Below are 9628 nucleotides of genomic sequence, written 5' to 3'. Positions count from 1 at the left end.
AGGGGGGTTCATGGGACGGGAGGGTGGAGACCGCCCGTCTGGTGACAGGACGTCCCGGCCCTTTTTTCCCCCCTCAAATTCTGTTTTGAACCTTAAAATTAATGGCCTGACTGATTTTTCTTCTTTCTTTTTTTTGGGCCTTAGTTTTGAGCTAGTTTTGAGCTATGGGCCTTTGAATTGGACAAATAATAGTAACCATTTGCCTCTATCGCATGAGTTTCCAAATGTATCCTAATTCACATGCGACTTTCAGATCGATCTCACACTTCATTTATATATGCAGAAACGTTGCAGCACTCAGGCTCCCCAATTTATTTTCTTAAACTATGCAAATCCATATAACATATAACTTAGAAGGGAATACCTAGCAAATTTCTGCAGTGACGGTTTACGCGCGAGAAGACGGAGACTGCAGAGCTTCGATTGAGTGCACCTGCTTTCTTCTTTCTTGCTTCTGCTTAGGTGTAAGGGGAGAAATCAGACCAGAGATTAGGCTCTCACTGCGGACTGTGATCAATCATACAAGATAGACTTTTCCCTTTTCGTAACGCGACACTGGGAGACATGGTCGAAGCACGCCTGCCTAGTGTGCTTGCTTCTTTCACGACATGCTCTGGTTCCGGGTGTCTTCCAGTGGTCTTCTAGCGTTAGAAGAAGTCGTGTCCATCCCAAACATCTGCAACGTCCATCAGGTTGGACCAAGAAAAAATCGTGACGGCACTGGGAGAGTCAGCAAGAAGGAGTGAGAGAGATACCAAGAACACGATAACGGTGGCCCAAGGAGATGATTCGCTGGGAGAGTGAGCACGAGCTGGTGTAGACAATGATGAGCTGGAGAGCACAGCGCGAGAGGCCGAATCGCTTAGACGATAGGGAGATCTAGAATTCTGGATAGCGAGCGCCGAGCAGAAAATCACGGCGACGCAATCAGAGATTTCAGAGACAACAAAGCGAAGGCAAGAAGGAATGAGCTTATTCATGGCAATGCGATGGCAAGGGAGAGTTCAGAGCGGCGACTCACGTGACGGGGGGAGAGATTGGGCGAGATTATCATGGCGACGGGTTTAGAGCAGAGCAGAGCGAAGGGAATGAGCTTCACAACGATGCGCAACAGCGGGGAGAGACAATCAATTCAGAGTGAAGGCAAGAAGGAGTCGCAGGATGCTGACTAAGGATTGGAGGCTGGAGTCTGGTGGAGAGGCCGAGAGGGAGATGGAAAATGGTATTAAAATTTCAGGGTGGAGACAGGGAGGAGAGGAAAGCCGCGGCACTCGGGACAATGGATTAGAAAATAGGGCAAGCGAGTGATTTACTCTATTTGACAATATTTGTAAATTTTTTTTTTTAGAATTACATATCCCAGGATAGGACGGGACAATCCTGTCTTGTGTCCGTCCCGTTCCGGAACTGTCTTGTTCTGAAAGTCTTTTTGTCTCGTCCCGTTCCAAAGTCATCGGGACTGGGACGAACCTACTGAGACAAGACAATTTGAACACTTTTGGTATCCATTAATATAGATTATATCCAAATATAATATAATCTATATTAAAATTGAATATTAGATATGTACAAAAATTAGGCAAGAAATTACAAAACTTTCTAAAAATAATCTTTCTAAAAATATGAGACTTGTTTCCAAAGAAATAGGAAAAATTAATTCCAAGCTGAAAATAGGAAATCACAAAATATTTATATTTTAATCCAAAATCTTAATTTTTATGAAAAATCCAAAAACCAACCAATCAATCAAATAATCCATAAAAATCCATTTAAGCTCAAAATTAGCATTTAAATCCTAAATTAATTAGGATTGAAAATTGGGGTTAATGGTATTTTCCTAGCTTTGTTTATAAATAAAAGGAACCAGAAATAAAGATTTTAGTAGAGATTGTATTATCTTTTAATTTAATTTGGTTTAATGTGCGGAAATGGTTTCATGGAAAAAGGAACTAAAACAAGACCATGAGAGGAGTTCGAAAAGAAGAAAAAGCAAACTAATAAAGAAACATCACAAAACTTGATTTTGCATAATGACTTGTAACGTGGAAAAACGAAACAATGAGATAATAAAAGGATTAGTAGAAGAAAAGCATAACTCAATAACTTTGTAGATTAGGGACATAAAAATAAAAGCCCTGCTGTAATTAAATAAGAAATCACGGGTTTATTGCAACCTTAAGCTTGCTTGCCCCTCTGATAAAAAAGAAAAAGCAAAAGGGCAATGAAACCAATAGAAAGGCATTACGAGTGTTTGTTTTTTTCTGGGGCACAAAACCATTGCCAAGTCTTTACTCTACTATGACTTGTAAGTCAATGTCTGTATGTGAAAGTATTTGTGATTTGAGACTTGTAAGTCAATGTTTAATTAATTAAATTATTACATAAAACAACCAAAAAATATTAATATATATATCACACAAATATTAGATGTTTGAAAATTTTGAATACAAGGATCTACAAAGACGTACAAAATCATTATCAGATATGAAATTAAACAGAAGACTAAATTCTAAATTTTAATTTTAGATTATTATAAAATAAAAAATAAAAATGCTGACGTATAAGTAATATACATTAATTTTTTCGAAAAATTTTAAAAATTTTAGCTGGATATTTTTAGAATTTTTAATTTGTGAGTCCCATAAGTGATTAATCTATCTTACGTGTTACCCAGCGATAACTTTAGCCTTACATATTACTAAATAATTATTATATAATTTGATAAAAAAAATTTAGGTGAGTTAGGTTTCAAGGCATACCTGATCTTACAGATTATAAGTTAACTCCTGATTAATTAGACTAACATTTATTGGCCATATTATAAATTATTTGAATTAATTAAATTGGTTAGTTGATATTTTTTGTTCAGCTTAAATTAAGAGCGGGTGGATACCAAAATGCATGAATTTTTTTTTAATGACAAAATGCTACGATATTTAGTTCTAGGATCTGTCAAGCCTGAAGTATTTTGTTAATTGGGTCCATCAGTTCAACTTAAGGTCCATATTTTTTAATTAAAGCCATATATTTGCTGAAGATTCATTGCAAGTGAAGAAATTTTGAAAAAATGCTTTCTAAAATGAGAAAATAACAAAAAAGAAACTGGAAATCATTGAATTTGCAAATGATAAGAAATTTTTGTGATAAGAAATTTTTGTTGACATTCCTTATTTGGCAATTACAAATTTTCAGCTTTTTTTTTTTGTCATTTTCCCTCCTAAAATTATCTCAGAAATAAAAAAGAGACAGGTTGCCCATATCTTATTCATATGGATATTACTATTATTATGAATTCAGTGACTCTTTTCTTAGTATCTCTCTCTTATTTATTTAAACATAATGAGAGAAAATATTTTATCTTTAATTTTCTTTTTTCTCAGTCCTCTCTTGTCCCATTTTCTTTTCAGTTATCTCTCCTAATAAAAGTAAAAACTAAAAAGCATACCTTTTTCATGTCCCCTCTTAGTAACATTATTAATATTAATTACTTATGTTGATATATAACCTCAATTTTCATTTCAGGTCCCGCTGTATTAATGAAGTTCACAAGCCTTCTATCTTTTCTTTGCATTACTTCTCGTCCTAATATTTGTATGTGAAAACATTGTGCTAAAAGACCAAAACCTCGCAATTGCTTAGTGGAATTAGGTTTTGACAACATTTGAGATATAATAATGTGTGTCATGCATATTTTTTAACACAATTATAAAGTAAATATAATTGTAACTATATTTGATCTAACATAACTGCAAATCTCTATGTATTTGGAAAATAAAAAGAGAGAAAATATGTTGTGTTATTGTCAAATAATTAAGGGTTGAATAATCGGATTAGGCCTCGAGGAATTTGGCAGAGCTTAGTGAGTTATTACAAAAATTCTAATTGATTGGTCATGCTGTAACTAAAAGAGCAATGAAGGAGGAATATAATCAATTATCAATGCATAAACAGCGGCAAATTTAGAGATGAATCATAAGAGACAACAATTATAAAACATTAATATACTTCCACATATAAAATGTTTGGTTAAAAAAGTAATGTAATATATCGTTTAATAATATATTTAAGATGAATAAATAATTTTCATATATGTCATCAAATTCATTGGTAATTTATTTTATGTTATGTTTGAGATTCTGTATTTTAAAATTTTGAAAACTACTTACTTCAGAGTTCATTTAACCTGTTCATCATTTGTGTCACTTCTTAGTATTATTTATATTTTCCCCCTTCTTTTGGAGGTCCTACAATAATTCTTCCCCGAGATAGGTCTTACTGTTTAAAAGATATTTATAAAGAAATGCTTATAAATTATCCACCAAATGAAAAGGATAAATGAATAATATCTTAACGATGCCACCTTCCAAACATGTTTTACACTTTCAGTAAAGAATAGAATGATGTTTTATGAGGGAGATTGCATTGTCTTCTGATCAACACCTACATGAGTTTACTGAACCCAAAATAAAAAACAATCCTTATAATAAATATTCTTTTAATGGGTTTTCTCAATCTCAATCACAATCCTCATATTTTATTCTTAATGTTTCATACTAAACGGGACGTTAATTCGCAAACTCCTTAAGTGATTAATTAATCCTAATTTACATATTGCTAAAATTTTTTTTTCAATGGGAAAAATTGTTTCCCCAGCAGTACGGCGTTAATTTGGATGAAAAAATCTGTATCAATTGGCCTCTATCATTCAGTTTGCGTGTGTCACATCCATTATTTATACACTTTTATTATGTATTTGAAAGTATTACGGTTCAACCGAATTATTAATAAAAGCCTGTAAATTAAATTTTGCATTTTACTCTTGGGTTACTATTCATTTCGTACTTACAAAATAACAATTGTGGCTTTAGATTTGGAATAGGAGAAACTTTTGGGTTTGAGCAAACTCTTCACAACCTTCATTTGTCCCCTTGCGGCTTTGGCCTTGGAATAGCAATCATGGTCTTCAGATTGGAGCGAATTCTTCATGGATACGAAGCACGCAAGGAGGATGTGGCTCTAGTTTAGACGATCAGTTATCGCCAATGGTGGCCGTCGGCGGTGAGGAGAAGCATGCAGGTGAATATTGCTTCCGATGTGGTCCGAAGGATGCTGCTACACCATCAGAAGGATAAAGTGTAGAAAAGTCAAGAGTGGATTCAGGGTGGTGGTAATGAGGATATGCTATGCGACAATAGAGAATAATTATATTTTTACAATTATTTTAATAAGCAATATGTACGTGCATGCTATTAATTTTTTATATAGCTATATTAATTTGGATTATGGAGCAACATTGTTTCTAGTTGTCTTGTTTACGGGCAAAGCTCAATGGGTTAGTGAGTCTGGTGGATGATCCCCAAAGGAAGAGGAAGAAAAGGGTTAGAAATTAAAACATCCATAATAGTCTGGTGAATAAACTCCAAATTGTTTTTGAAAGTGAAGAAATTAGACATGGTCAAATATATTGATTTCTCTATTCACTTTTGGACAAGACCACCACAATATAAACAAATCTTAAATGCTTAGGAGATATATGGTTTTTAATTTCATTCACAAGATGCTTGATTAGGGTTCTTTGCCCTGCTGCTTGAAGACGCATTATTCAAAATCCACGTGTCTATTTGCGTCTTCAAGCAGCAACTAAATTTGATAAAACATTTAAGGCCAGGAAAATAAATTAGATGAAACGAACTTGAAAAATACAACCTTGAAGAGCTAATAAATTAATAGGAACTCAAATATACATAATTGAAGAGTTTCTCTTTTTGAGCTCTGAGAGTTCAAAAGCTCATAATATAATAAAGAATACACATACATATTTGTACACACACCTACACACAAACATGAGAATATGCTATGCTACAATAGAGAATAATCATATTTTTACAATTATTATAATAAACAATATGTACGTGTATGCTATTAATTTTTATATAATCATAAAGATTCAGATTATGGTTTGATAGATAGCATGAAACATTTTGCCCCGCTAAATTTATCCAGCCAAAAACTCTAAATATAAAGAGGCATGAGATTAAAACCCTCAAGTCTAAGTAAAAGAGGATCGAAATTACTCAGGCACTAAGATTGAAATCTTAGAAATGAAATAGAGAAAGGAATACCTTAAGACCGTCTTCGATGAGGTGGGATTTGCGGGAGAGAGAGAGAAAGAGATGCTTCTTGGAAGAAAATGAGGGAGAAAAAGCAAGGAAGGAGAGGCAATCGGGAGGGATGAATGAATCCCAGAGGGCGTCAGAGACAATGGTAGAGAGAAAGGAAGAAGAAACACAGGAGAGCCTGCAGGGGTCGCGGGGGGTGTGAAGGAAAGGATGTGGACGATGCAAGCTTCGGGGAGATGATCCATGAGTTGCTGAATTTTTTATGGAAGTATAATTAATGCTGTGTTCAGCGTTGGGGCGGAGAGGGCTACTTATGCCACGAAAGCTTCGTGCTTAACACTATGTTTAGTATGGGGTTTTCAGCAGGGAGGGGAGGAAAGTTGCTTCCCTCCCCTTGTTTGGCTAATACAATTTTTCAGGAAAGAGAGGGGAGTTTCTCCCCTCGCCTTACTTGGTTAAGATACTTTTTAAAGAGGAAAGAGGCTCTCCTCTTCTTCTCTTTCCTTCTAGTCTCCCCTCCAGAAGTGGGGTTTTTTGGAGGAGAGGTGAGAAATAAAATTTTATATTTCAAGATTAGCCTAAATAAAATACTTTAATTCCTCATATATCCTTTTGATTTGTTAACCCCTAATTAGTCGTAAACATTTCTATATAAAAGAGTTCTTTTGAACATCTACCAAGAGGTTGTCAAGATAGTTGTCTCCAAAATTAGTGAGCATTGTTTAACCCTTTTTTTTTCTCTTCTTCTAATTCCAAGAGGCTGTCGGTATTTTCTTTCACCTTCAAGGTCTTTTTTCTAATTGAAATCTATCACTCACGACTTTTCATCTTAATATCCTATAGGCGTATGACTGTGTCTTGTAAGTCAAAATTAGTGAATTGCATTATATATATAGTTATATCTTAACAAAATTTTTTAAAAAATGAGAAAATTCATTTAAATTTTATGAGGTTAAAATAGTCAATTTTTTATAAGAACAAAATAAGGTATCATTAAAATTCCTCCATTCCCTCCCCTTCAATAAATCCAAATAGGAGATTATTAAAATCTCTTCCCTCCCTTCCCCCTTCCACCCCTCTTTTTTGTAACTACCCTCCCCTTTCCTCCCCTCCCCTTCTCTTTGTCGAGCCAAACACTGTAAGTCGTAAATGCACTCTTTCACCAGCCCTTAAGCCTTCTCTATTTTTTTAAAATTATTTACCACTCTTGTCTTAACCAAGAATCAAGACATGTTCTTAAGGGGTGATAGAGTACACACAATTTAGAATATGCATGAACACGCATTAGGCTCAAATAATAAGCATGTATTTGGGCTTGAGCCTAAGAATGCGCTCAACTTTTGTACGCCTAACCTTTCATGTGCCTCGCGTGATTATAGGAATTTCCACTCCCTTCTTATTTTATCTTTTTAGATTTCAATGTCCCTTTTTTATTGGTTTCCCAAAGCTGCTTGTCCTTTTGTTTTGTCAATCCTACCATGCCTTGAATAGTATGGTATTAGGGGTAAGTCACTTGCAAGGTGAATTTTTGGTCTTAAATGTGAGTTACTTGTAGCATATTTAATTTTTATTGGAAAGAGAGAAAGAAGGGAGGGCTATGAGAATGATTTATAAATTTAGAGAGAGAGAAAAACTATAAGGAGCATAAAATTGAAAACATCTCCACATTAAGCACTCTCAATTTGGGGATATTAACAATTAGATTATGGTGATATAAAAAAAGGAAGAGGAAGAGGATGAAGAAAGGAGAGGAAGTGAGGAAGAGGACGAAGGGAGGGGGAAGATGAGGAAGGGAGGAAGAAAGGAAGAGAAGGCGAGTAAGAGAGAGAAATTGGGGAGAGAAAATATCGTATTCTTAATTGAATTGAAATCCAAGTCATCTTTACAAAGGAAATCCTAGTACTATTTATAGAAATCCAATCCAATAATGACTAAAATCATAATGTAATACTACCTCTATTACTACATGATATAAAAACAAGATAACTAATTTGTAAATATTAAAAAAGTTAGTTAAATTTATTATTTGTAATAAATAAGTGTGGTCTTCTCTAAAATGTCTTTGTTAATGTACATTGGAATGGAAATATTTTGACAAGTGTAATCACTGTGGGGACTATTTTGAGAAAAAATATAAGAGATAAATATATTGAAATTTTATATTAAGATCAAATTAAATTTCTATCTAGCTCTGATATTTATTATCAGTAATTCTAGCATCAAAATAATATAATAATAATCAAATATAATCCCCAAAAATCTTCATTACTTTCGGCCATATGTTCCCCATAATGGTCGGTGTTGAGATAAATTCCTTTGTTTATTTTTTTTAAAAATAAATTCGTGACTGCCGCCTCAACACCGCTAGATCACAATCTAGTTATCGACATAATTCACCATAATTTTTTTCGTTAAAAAAAAAAGCACCATGAAATTCACAATAATTCCCCATCTCACAGTGGAAATGAATGCCTTTTGCCCTTGCCAATACTACTCAATCAATGAATTTCTTCTCGTCGTGCATCGTTTCAATTTTATAGAATGTCCGCTAAGGGACATTTTCTTCTCAATCTGCAAAATGAATATTATGATAGATTTTTCTGATAGCATAATATATATTTTTTTCATGTATAAGAAAATAGATTTCGTTTTGTTAAACACAGGTATCTTCCTACTAGAAATGATCCTATTTGAGGTATAAAAGTGTGTTTTAGGTATACCGGAAACACTCAACCAAGAGATACAATAATCTTTCTGTTTTTTCCCCCGAAGAGATAGAATGATCTCATATGTAATGGGTGGAGTGACATAGCAAAAGGAGTCTATTTTTCGAATTTTTTTAAGGTGCTCATTAAAAATAGATTATTTGAATTAAAAATTAAAAACCACAGTTATAAAAAAATACTTTTAAAGTTAGCTTTTTAACAAGTCAAAAAGCTTAAAGTTAGCTTTTTAACAAGTCAAAAAGCTTCTCAAACTTATCTCTTATAATATGGTCTGAATTGGATACCTTGTCCCATGAGTAGATGTCCCAGATGCTATGATAATATTAAAAAAACTATAATTTTTTAATTTAGTGTTGCTGATGATAAGCATGCCATTGCCATCAACTTTCAACAAACAAGGGCCAAAACCTCTGTCATTAAACAAAAACTGTTCATTCGAGTTACAACGGCTTCGAACCTTCAGGGCCCAGATCATATTATACCCATTGTACCCAACGGCAAAGGGTCTCTAATGCGTCTTTTAATGCTCCAAGCTTCCAAATTCTTTTTCTTGTGATATGTATGTGCGCGAAGCAGCATTTGGAGCAACATTGTTTCAAGTTGTCTTGTTTACAGGCAAAGCTCAATGGGTTAGTGAGTCTGGTGAATGATCCACCAAAGAAGAGGAAGAAAAGGGTTGGAAATTAAAACATCCATAATAGTCTGGTGAATAATCTCCAAATTGTTTTCCAAAGTGAAGAAACATGGTAGAACATATTGATTTCTCTGTCTATTTTTGGACAA

Source organism: Neltuma alba, unplaced genomic scaffold, assembly GCF_004799145.2.
Source record: "Neltuma alba isolate B1F8T4 unplaced genomic scaffold, ASM479914v2 tig00012485_pilon, whole genome shotgun sequence".
Classification (NCBI taxonomy): Eukaryota; Viridiplantae; Streptophyta; class Magnoliopsida; order Fabales; family Fabaceae; genus Neltuma; species Neltuma alba.
The sequence above is the reverse complement of the archived record's forward strand: the minus strand, read 5'-3'. Positions refer to the sequence as shown.